General features: G+C 43.6%; 1 protein-coding gene across 4 annotated transcripts in view; it reads right to left on the reverse strand.

Moving 5' to 3' along the window:
- The window catches only part of SLC8A3 (solute carrier family 8 member A3), a 202,266-nt gene that overhangs the window by 48,841 nt on the left and 141,536 nt on the right, over positions 1–11,889 (reverse strand). The gene's annotated exons all lie outside the window — the stretch shown is intronic.

Raw genomic sequence — 11,889 nt, forward strand, 5'->3', positions numbered from 1 at the left:
AGGAAAATTAGAGACAGTCAAAGTTTACTCACCCACTGAATAGGCTCAAAGTGGCCCTGGAGAGAAATTTACTTCCCCTTCCTGTGTATTTACACTGGCAGAACAAAGTGGGTAACTGCAAGGCAACTAATCCTTCAGCCTTGCACCTGATTTACACACACAAGTGCACACTGCTCACACAGTTACTCAGTGGGTGTGTACACACACACGCACACACACACACACTTCACTGGCACAACTTTTGCTCATAGGTCTGAAAATTTGGCCTAAAACATCCTTCCAACAAGGAAACCATAAAAGGAGTGAACAAATCAACCCCCTGTACACATGGGAATATACTGCAACTTAATCCCAGAACAATCTAAGCATACAGTAGGTTAATCTGGCTAATCAGAGTTCTGCTGGACAGTCCTCCTCTGGAGGCTCCCACAAGGTATGTTGGGCAGACTAACTCTGGGGCAAATTCTGACACACAGGCAAAACGCTTGTGAATTCCATGAGCATCTTCACTGAATAAAGATGAAGGATTAGCTCCTTGTCTGTCTGTCTGTCTGTCTGTCACACACACACACACACACACACACACACACAGAGCAATTCAGCCTCTGCATGCCTTGAAGGCTTAGCCAGTTGGGTTGTTTTGCTTTCACTTAGTGTTGCTCTCGATTGCCTCAGGGTGTAAATTATACCTGCACTTTGCTTTTTTTTCTTGTTGATTGGCAGGAACGGCTATATAAAATCACATCCCTTCTTTCTCACTGTAAAAGGAGCTCATGCTTTCAGACTCTGGTGCAATTTCTCACACTTTTTAATGCAAAGCAGTTCGTGTGTGCATTGACATGTATATATTATATTTCTATTATCTATGCTCACATGTGTTTATACATTATAAATACGTGTATGTATACACTTCAGGGCTTCCAAACACTGCAGAGAAAATGAAAGCCCTCAGTAGGCAAGCTCTGTGAACAGCAGTTACAATTAAATTCTGGAACTGTCTCCACCTAACATTTCTGAAATAAGAAATTTGTAGCAAATGCCCTACATTTCTCTAGCCATAGGTCAGCTCTCCCTGAAGACCAAGCCAACTAGCTAATTCATCACATGATGGGTCCTGAGCCTGTGAATGACTTAACCTCCAAACAATTCCCTCCTCCCCACAGGCTTCTTCTGCACAGTCCTCCTACAATGATCACTGCAAAATTCTGACACCTCTTCAGTTTTGGACCATCACGTGGTATATTGAATGTGTCTAACCTGTTGTGTCTGTGTGCAGAAAAAAAGGAGAACCCGGGCAGTTAAACCACAGGACTGGAAATCATGGGATCTGTGTTGTATGTTCCTATCTCTTTAAGTAGCTTTTGGTGCCTCCATTTCCCCATGTGTAAAATGATGTTGTTAACACCTCACTCACAGGAATGTTGGGAAGTTTCCTCCACTAATGTCTGCCACGTGCATTCAGTCCCTTGGATAGAAAGTGTTAGAAAACTGGAAAGTATTATCATACTGCTCTCGATTGTAACTCCTCAGGGCAAGGACTGAATCGCCTACATATGTCCAGTGCAAGCACAATATCAGCACTCAATAACAGTAATAATAACCTTGAGATAAAATAGAGACAGTGGCTTACACTACAAACATATATTCCACCAACAAAGTCAGCTGGCTTTGGAAATATTCATCAGTGGCATGGACCGATGCTTCCTCATTCCTCAGCCAAGGTGACAGGAATTATTTACTTTCCTGTTACGAGAAAATGAGCTGGTGTCACTGGTCAGTTCTCAGCGTTTTCTAGGGAGCTACCACTTAGTTATCTCTAAATACTATGCAGGTATTTCTTCCTCAACAGAACTTTCATTGACTTCGATGGGACTTGAGTATGTTGACCTGATCATCTGGAAGATCAGGTTCTAACTCAGTAAGTAAACCACAAATTCATAAATATTCAGGAAATCCCCATGGTTCTATGAAAGAAAAAAAATGAGAGGCTCAATCCACTATCTCTGAGGTCTTGCAGCTCTCTGCTAATGTCTTAATGTCCTGGTTGTATATAGATCAAAATTGTACACAGCCAACTTACTACAAGTACCAGGCACGACATTTACGTCAGCATCTTAAAATTCAAGAGTGCTTCAGAAAGAAGCGTTCATTCCTGCACTCAAGTGCTGCTGCAATTCAAACCACTCTGCTGATGCCCCACCAAAGTGCTTAGTGCTGTCATCAAAGACCTGGCTATGTCGTAGAGTAAACCAAACAGTTCCCATGATATCACCTCGCCAAAAGCCAGACCAGGATTAATACTGTAAGTACTGAGCCATGCCTGCTGGGTAACAACTCAGAAAAGTGCCTCACTTAAGAGTAATATAGGAAAAAGAACATTTGCCAGTTCTACAATGCTGTAACATTGGGATAAGGCTCCTTCTGGACACCTGCAAGTGACCATTTTACACTATGAAGCATGAGGTTTGATTAACTTCATTACTTTAGCTTGCATACCTGCAGCTATTAGTAACCATCATAAGACTATGCAGTCCTCCTACAAATGTCCAGCCGCAGCATTTGACTCAATGGGCTACTGCCTAATAGGTTCTACAGTCCGATCACACCGTGGAAAGCAGTTCCTTTTACTGGCTCTCAGTTTGATCTAGCCCTCTTAGTCATCCATTGATTTCATATTATAGGATAGGAGTAAAAATAGAGGCTGATGAGCTTTCACTGTCTTTCATCATTACAAATTTGCAAGAGGAATCACTTGTAATCTTTCTCCTTGCTAGGTTAAATAATCCTGATTTTTTGCCATCACTTGCTGTACAGAAATTGTGTATTAATGCTAGACAGTCTCATCTCCCTTGTCTGGACATTTTCAGTCTTCACCAATGCGGCTTGAAGGACATAGGATTTTAAACAATGTGTCTCTGATGAAAACCTGAGTACTATGCTGAGACTTCTTCACAATAATTTTGTTGCATACCTTCTATGCTTCTTTGGAAACTCTTAGCAGCACACAGGGCCTATACTGGTTGACTGGTGGGGTTTTTTAAATGAATGTTGACCAAATCCATGACACTTCACAAATGTTTTTTCTGTTTCTGATTATATCTACATCTGATCTGTCTGGATGATCTTTTTCTCTCTTTTGGTATTTTCAGAAGTGACCAGTGTTGGGCTAACTCTGACAGGTTTTGAAAATCCCATCCACAGTGAGTAGATGGATGGGTAGTTAACACAACCTGAGTGTTACCATTTCAGTGGGACTTTTTCACTTAACTTACAACTTTTATGAATTTTTACTTTTAAAAGCTGAATTTGTCCAGGGTTTCTTCCTCGGCCCATGCGAGAATATTTTGAGAAAAAAAATTGAGCAAAATAGTTCAAATATAAAGAGAGTTGAAAAAAAGTACAATTTTGTCATTTTACAACAATTTCTGTAACCGCATTTTGAACAGCTCCAGTGCTTCAGTGGGTTCGAAGCCTGAAATGTGTGAAGGACATAGCCTCTACTTCACTGATGTATCTTTCTGGGGCACAGTACAAATCCATTTGGATTTGTCCAAGTTCTCAGAGTTTAGAAAACACACTTCATGAATGCACAGTTTTGTTTTGTTTCTGTTATGTGAGAACAGGTTTTACGAACAGCCTCTCAGTGTTCCACTGATACTGTGCATGAATATGTAAGACAAGGAGAAATTCTCATTTAATGAGAAAGTGTGTGTGGAATATGATCTCTTGAGGGCGTTTGTGGAATGCCTGATTTTATATGATCTCTTCCTCTGCAAACTGAATACTCAAAATTATGCCCTCAATGAAGCAATGACTTACTGAGTGCATATATTCTAAAGTACAGAGTATTCTATTACTGTCTCTCATATAATTCCAGAGGAAGGGATTTCCTTACAGATTTTCTTTAAAAAATATCCACCAAAATCCACCACCTATAGAATTTCATACAGAAAACATTAGTTGAGCATTTCATGGTTTTGGGTGCTTCTTTTTGTAGCCTTTACATTCTTGTAATTATTAGCTGTATGATGAGTGTGTATGTATGTGCACATACTCACACTAATGTGTGCAGACATAAACACATACATATACACAGGAGCTGCAAGAATGATGCTGTTGCAAAAAAAGCAAATGCAATTTTAGGTTGCATTACTAGAGGCACAGCATGCAAGTCAAGGGAAATTACAGTATCACTCTACTTGACACTGGTTATATCTCATCTGGAGTACTGTCTCCAGTTTTGGTCACCAACGTATAGAAAGGATGTAATGAAACTGGAAAGGATCCAGAGGCAAGTGACAAAGATGATCGAAGGGACAGAATGCAAGTAAACTGAGCAAAGGCTGAAGGAACGGGGTATGTTTAGTTTGGAAAAGAGGAGATTGAGGGGATACATGCTAGCCGTCTTCAAACACTTGAAAGGCTGCCTTAAAAAGTTGTTCTTTCTTGCCACAGAAGGCAGGAGAAGAGACAATGGGTTCAAACTACAGCACAGGAGATTTAGATTAAATGTCAGGAAAAACGTCCTAACTGTACGAACAGCAGGATAATGGAACAGACTGTCTAGGGAGGTTATGGAAGCTCCTTCACTGGAGGTTTTCAGATGGAGGCTGGATAGCCATCTGTTTTGGATGGTTTAGACACAACAAATCCTGCATCTTGGCAAAGGGTTAAACTAGATGACCCTTGCGGTCCCTTCTAACCCTGTGATTCCATGATGCATTCTGGCTCAAGTGTGAGTGTAGGCTTAGAATGGGTACAAACAAGGTTATAGGTTACATGCAGTTCACCAGCATGAATGGTTATAATCTCAAGTCTCTGGTATGCTGACTCCTTTACTCAGAAGTGCACAAGGCAATAAAGGGATAGGATGTGAGCAGAGAACAATCATGTCTTAAGAAATGGATGAAACTTTAAGTGCAATCCCCAGCAAGCTAATGAGGCCCTTAGCTAATGATCCTGTCTTAGGCTTTACTCCTTTCACTAGACAGGAGTAACTTAGTGGCTGCAGAGTCAGGGTCCCTGGCATTGCTTGCCCTAGTCATCATTTTTTACCTTGTGCTTATGCGCGTTCCTGTTTTCTAATTACTGAAGACTAACTGGTACGGTATCCCTGTTGCAGGCTGCTCTCTTTCTCTCTCTGTTCCCACTCTCCCAAGCCCTGTGTTGCTTCTGCTGCTGTTCTTTCCTATAGCTCGCTCTCTGAGACAGTGGTAGTACAGCATCAGAGGGAACTCAGTCAGTCATATAATACAGCTGATTTTAGCTGGTTTGCATACTACAAATTTATTGAGTCACATGCTGTAAGGGGATTGCATCTTTTGGTTTTTAAATGAAAACCCAAACTATGATGACCCTCTATTCTTCACTAGCATCTACAGGAAAAAAAGCAACTTGAATGACACTGCACTAGTTCAAATTGGATCAGAGCTGCTGAAATGGTCCCTGCACACAGAAATGTGCAAGCAGGCAAACTGAACATGATATAGGTCATATGTTTGCAAATAACCATTTCCCTCATAACTCAGCTTCTGCTTCTGAGTCATCCTACAGGGAATAATCATCTTTAATGTTGCTCATTCAAATCCAGCCAAGATCAGCAGTGATCAAAAGTTACCACCATTTGACATCTGTTCAATGGCCCACACGAAATCAATCTGGTGGAGATGTATGACAAAATCACAAGCCACACCCATGTTGGACAGCTTAAAAAGAGCACCCAGAATTCAACAGACCATGGAAACCAAGCAACTTCTTCTTCCTAATGGTGAGTCCTTCCGTGCCTGGGCTGAGACACACAGGGCATGAGGCAGGGTGTGTGGAAAGGTTAGACTGTTGCTGTCTGGGCTGAACCTGTTCTCTGGATAGAGGATTAGGTCTCCAGGATGCATATAAAATATTGATACTCTAATGTATGAGCTCTTACGGAAATGATTGTGATATTAGCAATGTAGCAATCATTAGGACTTCACTGAGACTGAAGCTGGCTGTGAGGAAGAAAAAAAACCTAGCTAAAAAAGAAATATAATGAAGTAAAAATGCCAAGTGAAAGTATGAAGAACACTTTCATTGATCTTGAAGACAGATTTTCAAGTTTTTCCCAACATTAAAGTTTAACTCCAAGGCAACAATTGGCTTCAGGAAAGTCAGTAAAATCTCTGAAGCAACATAACCAAGAGAGCAAATCCTCTGAATTCCTAGATCAACTCAACTTGGCTACAGATTGGATTGTTACTGAACCCTCGAGCTTTAAATTGTCTTTTTTTAAGAGCTTTGAATTTTGTAACAAATCCAGCAGAATGATGGTTTCCCCTTTGCTACAAGGTGTACTGAGAAAAGAAACCCTTTTTCCTGGCCCTAAAACAAAAGACTAAGGGCAGTGTTATTATCCCAAGGAAAACTGATTCCTATTCTCAAGTCTTTGATATGACACTTACACTCCAAACATGACTTGGAGAGCTTGAACATTAGAGTGCTTCCTGTCTGTCAGGCCATTCATATCCCTAAAGTCTCCAGGAGACTGGGTGAGTCACACAAGAATCTGACTGTATGTGGCTGATAGGCTGAAGGCCTTGCTATTAACTACAGGGCACACCCTGTCTGTGCCCACCCAGTAAAAGACAAAGGTGAAGCCAAGACTGGCACCATTTTGGGATCTCAATAAAGAGAGCAAATTATCAGTTGATTTCTGGCGAGAGAGTTAAAAGACATCAGGGCAAAGTACACACAGTGGTGCCTACCTCTTACCACAGACATGAAATCAGATGGAAATGTTTTATCTTGTACCTTGTAGCAAGAGACTCGTGTACACCTATTCCACCTGAATGGATGTACTGGAGAAAAATGAAAAGACCAAAACCTTTCAGATTAGAGGAGCGAGTAGCACAGCAGAGCACAGACACATTACTTTGCATAGCACAGTAATTTTGTGACATACACAGATTTGGCCAAATTCACCTCATGGTGTAAGCAGATACAACTCAATTAACTTCTGTTAATCCACTTACATCAAAGCTGAATCTGGCCCCTGGAGACTCAGCTGAGACATACCCCTATCCCCATAATGATTTCACTTGTGGTCTCTTGTGGTCTTTCACTGGAGGTCTCAGAAGGTGCAGGGCTAGTGGATTACTCTCACTAAGCCAACCTATCTTCTTCAAGTATTGCTCGGGGTCCAAGAATGTTTTTACAATCTTGTTACTTGATGTCCAAGGAAGAGGGGAGTGAAGCAGAACATAAGGATAAGAATGAAAGGTTTTCAGGGGCAGCTTCTTTGAAAATGCAGGGAGGGTCAATGTTCAGGGGAAAGGATGGCTTTGGGGATAGGTGATGTATTATATAATATTTCATGTTAATACTCACAAAGCTATTACTATCTGACGGCTGCTCAGCAGCTACATGAAATGCATCAGTCTGCTGCCTTGTGGGTAAACTGGCACCCTTTCTGACTACTTCAGCAGAAAGGTTGACTATACAGAGGCTGAAATGATTTCTCACCCTAGGAGGGTGATTATCCCAGGTCTGGGTTGAATTGCATTGGCAGGGCAGCGCTGCACTGCCACTACCCAGGCTATATGTTCTGTAACCATGAAAAACTTCCGTTTCCGGGATACCTTTCAAACTCAATGAAAGCAAATTGAACTGTAGACACACACTGTGCTCTGGTTAATTTTCTTAAGGCCAAAACACATATTGCAATATTGTCACATGCATCTTAGCTGCAGCTGGCCTGACAGCCACTTCCTAGTAGAGCATGGAGAACCAGGGAGATGGATGGGGAGACAGACTGGAGCATAACACCACTCCAGGAAAACTTCATGTTCATGTGAGAGGTGTGACAAGAAGACACTGACAGGAAGAGAGCAAGCAAGAGAGGGAGGCTCGGGAACATCTGCTGCTGTGAGAACACTGTGACAGTCTCTTGAAATTAATCGAGGCAGCCTGAGGCACAAGGGGTTTTCATTGCAACAGGCCCGACAACGCATTCACCTTCATGGAAAGAATGAGAGCTGAAGAGCACCTGGATCAACTGCGCAGCTTTCTCTCACAAACCTTTGATTCAGCTGCACTGGGGGACGGGAAGGGAATACTTCCTGTCCTTTCTCCCTCTATGTGACTGCTCTGTTATGGACAAGATGTACCTCTGACAGCTGGGCAGCTGAGAATGACAACAGCTATCCAAAACTCTGTCCTGGCAATCAAAAGCCTCCTTTAAATACCATGACAGGCATCAGGGACTGATGAACCAGTCTTCAAAACCGAGAACCCACACAAACCTTTACACAGACTCAGATGAACTCGAACCTTCAAGGGCCAAAGTCAGACATGGTATAAGCAGCTTTTTAATTCAGTCTTCAGTGGAGTTCCTCTCAGTCTCAATTAGGCTCTGCATGTTTTTAGGTTAGAAAAGTTTAGTTAACCTCTCCTGCCTGGGTTCAGACTGGGCCTGGGGCCACAGGTACCAAAAAACGAGTGACAGAGCTATTTCTGCCCTGACAAGAAGCATTGTCAGTCTCCCCAGAGATCCCTTGTTCTTGTGAGACTTCCGGCCCAGATCACGGCTGACCCAATACGTTTCACATTTACAAAAAGCTTCAGGTAAGATTCCAAGCACTCCACTGCCAAGCAGCCTGCCCTTGAATGACTGAGGGAAGAGAGGCCGCATGCCCATGCAGAATTTGAAAAGGCATGGCTGCTGCAGCATCTCAGCTTATCCGGGTTGCCTTTTTACCCCTAAAAGAGTTTTAATCTTTTAAATATACAGAGAAGAGATTTGTCTATACTAAAAACCACACGTGCAGATTGCTCATTCTGTAATTTCAAATCTGAGGCAGCCAAAGTGTGGCCCACAATGGCTGTCTTCAGTTTTTTGTAGGGAAGTTCAATCCATGCCCATTGGCTCAGGATGCAGCATGACAAGCTGGAATCTGTAGTTGCCATGGGTCACACATCCACATGGACAATAAGGGCATCTGCTACCTCCTCTATTTTATCGAACATAAATTGGGCTCTGGCACTTCCCAATGTAGCTCTCAGAAGGCACTGTTTAGACACTCCTACTTTAAATATATACGTAATAATAATCACTGGTTTCAGAACTCCAGAGGGAGGGCAAGCTCCACTTAGGAGCAACTTAACATTGCATGAGACTTTCTGGAGTAAGCAACAGAAGATGAAATGAATAGACATTGATCTTCTCCTAAAAGACTTTATGTTCACAACGTTGCTAAATTCTCCATCTGACAAATGGAGAGAGTAATCTATAAAATCATTTTATTTGACAGTGCCTCCGCTTCAAACACATAAGGAAACAACTGGATGGTTATTTGATTAATGTGCTAGAAAATACTGAGTATCTGTGTCTCTGCTGAGACTCTCATTTGTAGGAATTATTGCTGTGGAGGCTAAGAGGATGTATCCGTGTGATTTTTGGATGGGAAATAAAACTGAGCTCAACAAAATTGTGTAAGTCAGGAAGTGAAGAACACTGCATCTAACTGAAATGGTGGCGGGGGGTGGGGCATTACAGCAGGTAGGGAGAATGCAATTACTCAGTATGGAATGGGGCCAGGGCACCAGGGGTAACACCCCTCACTTTCTGAAAAGTACCATGGAATCTTTAATAACAAGTCATCATCACTGGAGTTTTTCATCCTTAGGCTTCATGTAACAAAACACAATCCCAGGAATGTAGTGCCATCACCATGTTTTCTAAGTAGTTCCCTTGGCATCTAGGTGGTTATCATACTATGGCTTTCCAAACTTTAGTAGGGCACTGCAGATACAGCTCAGTCCTCCTGCTCTAAGACCAGAGCTTCTACCACCTGAGCTAGCAAATAATTTCTACTTCTAGCCATGATGCATGCCCAAAATTCATACCCACTCACTCACCCTGTGATAGGTACCCTATTCTCATTCTCTTCTCACCTTCACGTGTCATTTGTCTCAAATTCACTTCCCTTCTACTCCCACCCAGTAGTTAACAATGCCCCATATCTATTCCCTCCCACCCATCTTCCAGATGACTTGCCCCAAGGTCATCCAACTCCAAATACAGTATACTCCCATTTATCCGAATGGCGGGGGGAGGGTCATCTGAAACTTTGGGATAATTGGGTGTTTGGATAAACGGACGTTTATCTTAACTAACATAGGGCTACATGGGGACGTACTATAGATTCAGATAATTAGGATTTTTGGATAAAAGGAATTCAGATAACTGTATACATTTCTAGTCAACCATACTCCCATGTGCCAAACCATCCGACTTCATTCCCCTTGTCCACTCTCAACCCTTCTCCCTTGACACCTCTCACTACTGGCTTGTTTCCTTCTAATTACAGGCATGCTGCTGGCTATTCCTCAGCTGCCATAGGCCTACAGGGTTCAACAAAAGGCAGCCGCAGCCTACGCTGAGGGCTGAACTGGTCCCCAGCAGCTCTGGAATAGCAAGGCACATGCTGCCTCCATTGGTTCCTGTCTCCATGGTCCCTGCTTATCTTCCCTTCCAAACCCTCTCTGCTCCCGCCATTCTCTGTCACTCTTGACAACACCATCCTCCGGTCACTCAGGCCTGTTATTGGGTGTTATCTTTGACTCTTCCCTTGATTCACATATTCAGGCTGTGTCCAAATTCTGCCCCTTCAGCCTCTGTAGCATTTCCAAAATTCAACCTTTTCCCTCTGCCCAGGTCCTCATCTTCTCTCATCTTGATTGCTGTAACAGCCCCTCTGGTCTCCCTGGAGCCCACATCAGCTTCTCTTGTCCACACAAAACTTGGCTGCTAAGATCATCTTCCTTACCATCACTCTATGGCTCCATTCTATTTGAATCTCTCCACTCGTTCCTCATTTTCCATTATACCACGTTCAAGCTCCTTGTCCTCATCTTAAGAGCTTCCAAAACTTTGCTGCTCCCTATTTGTTGGCTCTTGTCCTGCATCACATCACCTCAGTACCCTTCATTTACAACCCTTTTCATTGGGCCCTACTGTAATATGCCTTGCATAGGAGAGGAAGCATGGTCCAGTAGCTAAAGCATAGGAATGGGAGTCAGGATACCTCTATTTATTATATTCCCATCTCTGCTTATTGCCTTCCCAAGGGAGCTGTGAGACCCAGATACTATTAGCAAAGCATTTTGAGATCCTTGGATGAAAGTTGCTATGGAAGCACAAGGTATTATTACAACTGCAGTGAGGAAAAGGAACAGAGCACATCTGAGCCCTGATGAAGGACATGCAGTGAAACGTGGGCTCTTTCTGCTTCCTACTAGGGAGTTAAAGAGGATTTGTCACTGAGCGCAGAGTTTATTTCTAGTGCACTGCCCTTTTCCCCCTTGCATCCAGCATGTGCCATCTGCTGTAGTCACTATTGTTCCTACTGGTTTGTCACCCTGGCCCCTGCTTTAAAAGGAGCTCTGAGTATATCTATGTACGGAGACTGTTGCCCCCTTACTAACATTCAGTGAGGGTGTTTTCAGGGCCAGCTCCAAGTTTTTTGCTGCCCCAAGCAAAAAAAATTTCCCGCCCCCCCCAGCCCCGCCCCGCCGCAACTCCACCCCTTTCCCACTCCATTCCATCTCCTTCCCCCAAATCCCCGGGCTTGCCTCCTCCCCCGGGCGCGCCGCATTTCCCCTCCTATCCCTCTCTCTCAGGCTTGCCTGGGAGGGAGGGGGGAGAGGTGGAGAGGTGGCACACTCGAGGGGGGAGGCAGAGGTGAGCTGAGGGGGGGAAGCAGTTCCGCTGCCCCCCCCCGGGTTACTTCCTGCAGCCCTCCCCGCACTCCCCATTGCCGCAGCTCACCTCCGCTCCACCTGCTCCCCTGAGAACGCGCCGCCACTCCGCTTCTCCCCCCTCCCTCCCAGCTTGCCACAAAACAGCTGATTCGC

The sequence above is a fragment of the Chelonoidis abingdonii genome, chromosome 4 (genome assembly GCF_003597395.2).
Source record: "Chelonoidis abingdonii isolate Lonesome George chromosome 4, CheloAbing_2.0, whole genome shotgun sequence".
In the NCBI taxonomy this organism is placed as follows: Eukaryota; Metazoa; Chordata; order Testudines; family Testudinidae; genus Chelonoidis; species Chelonoidis abingdonii.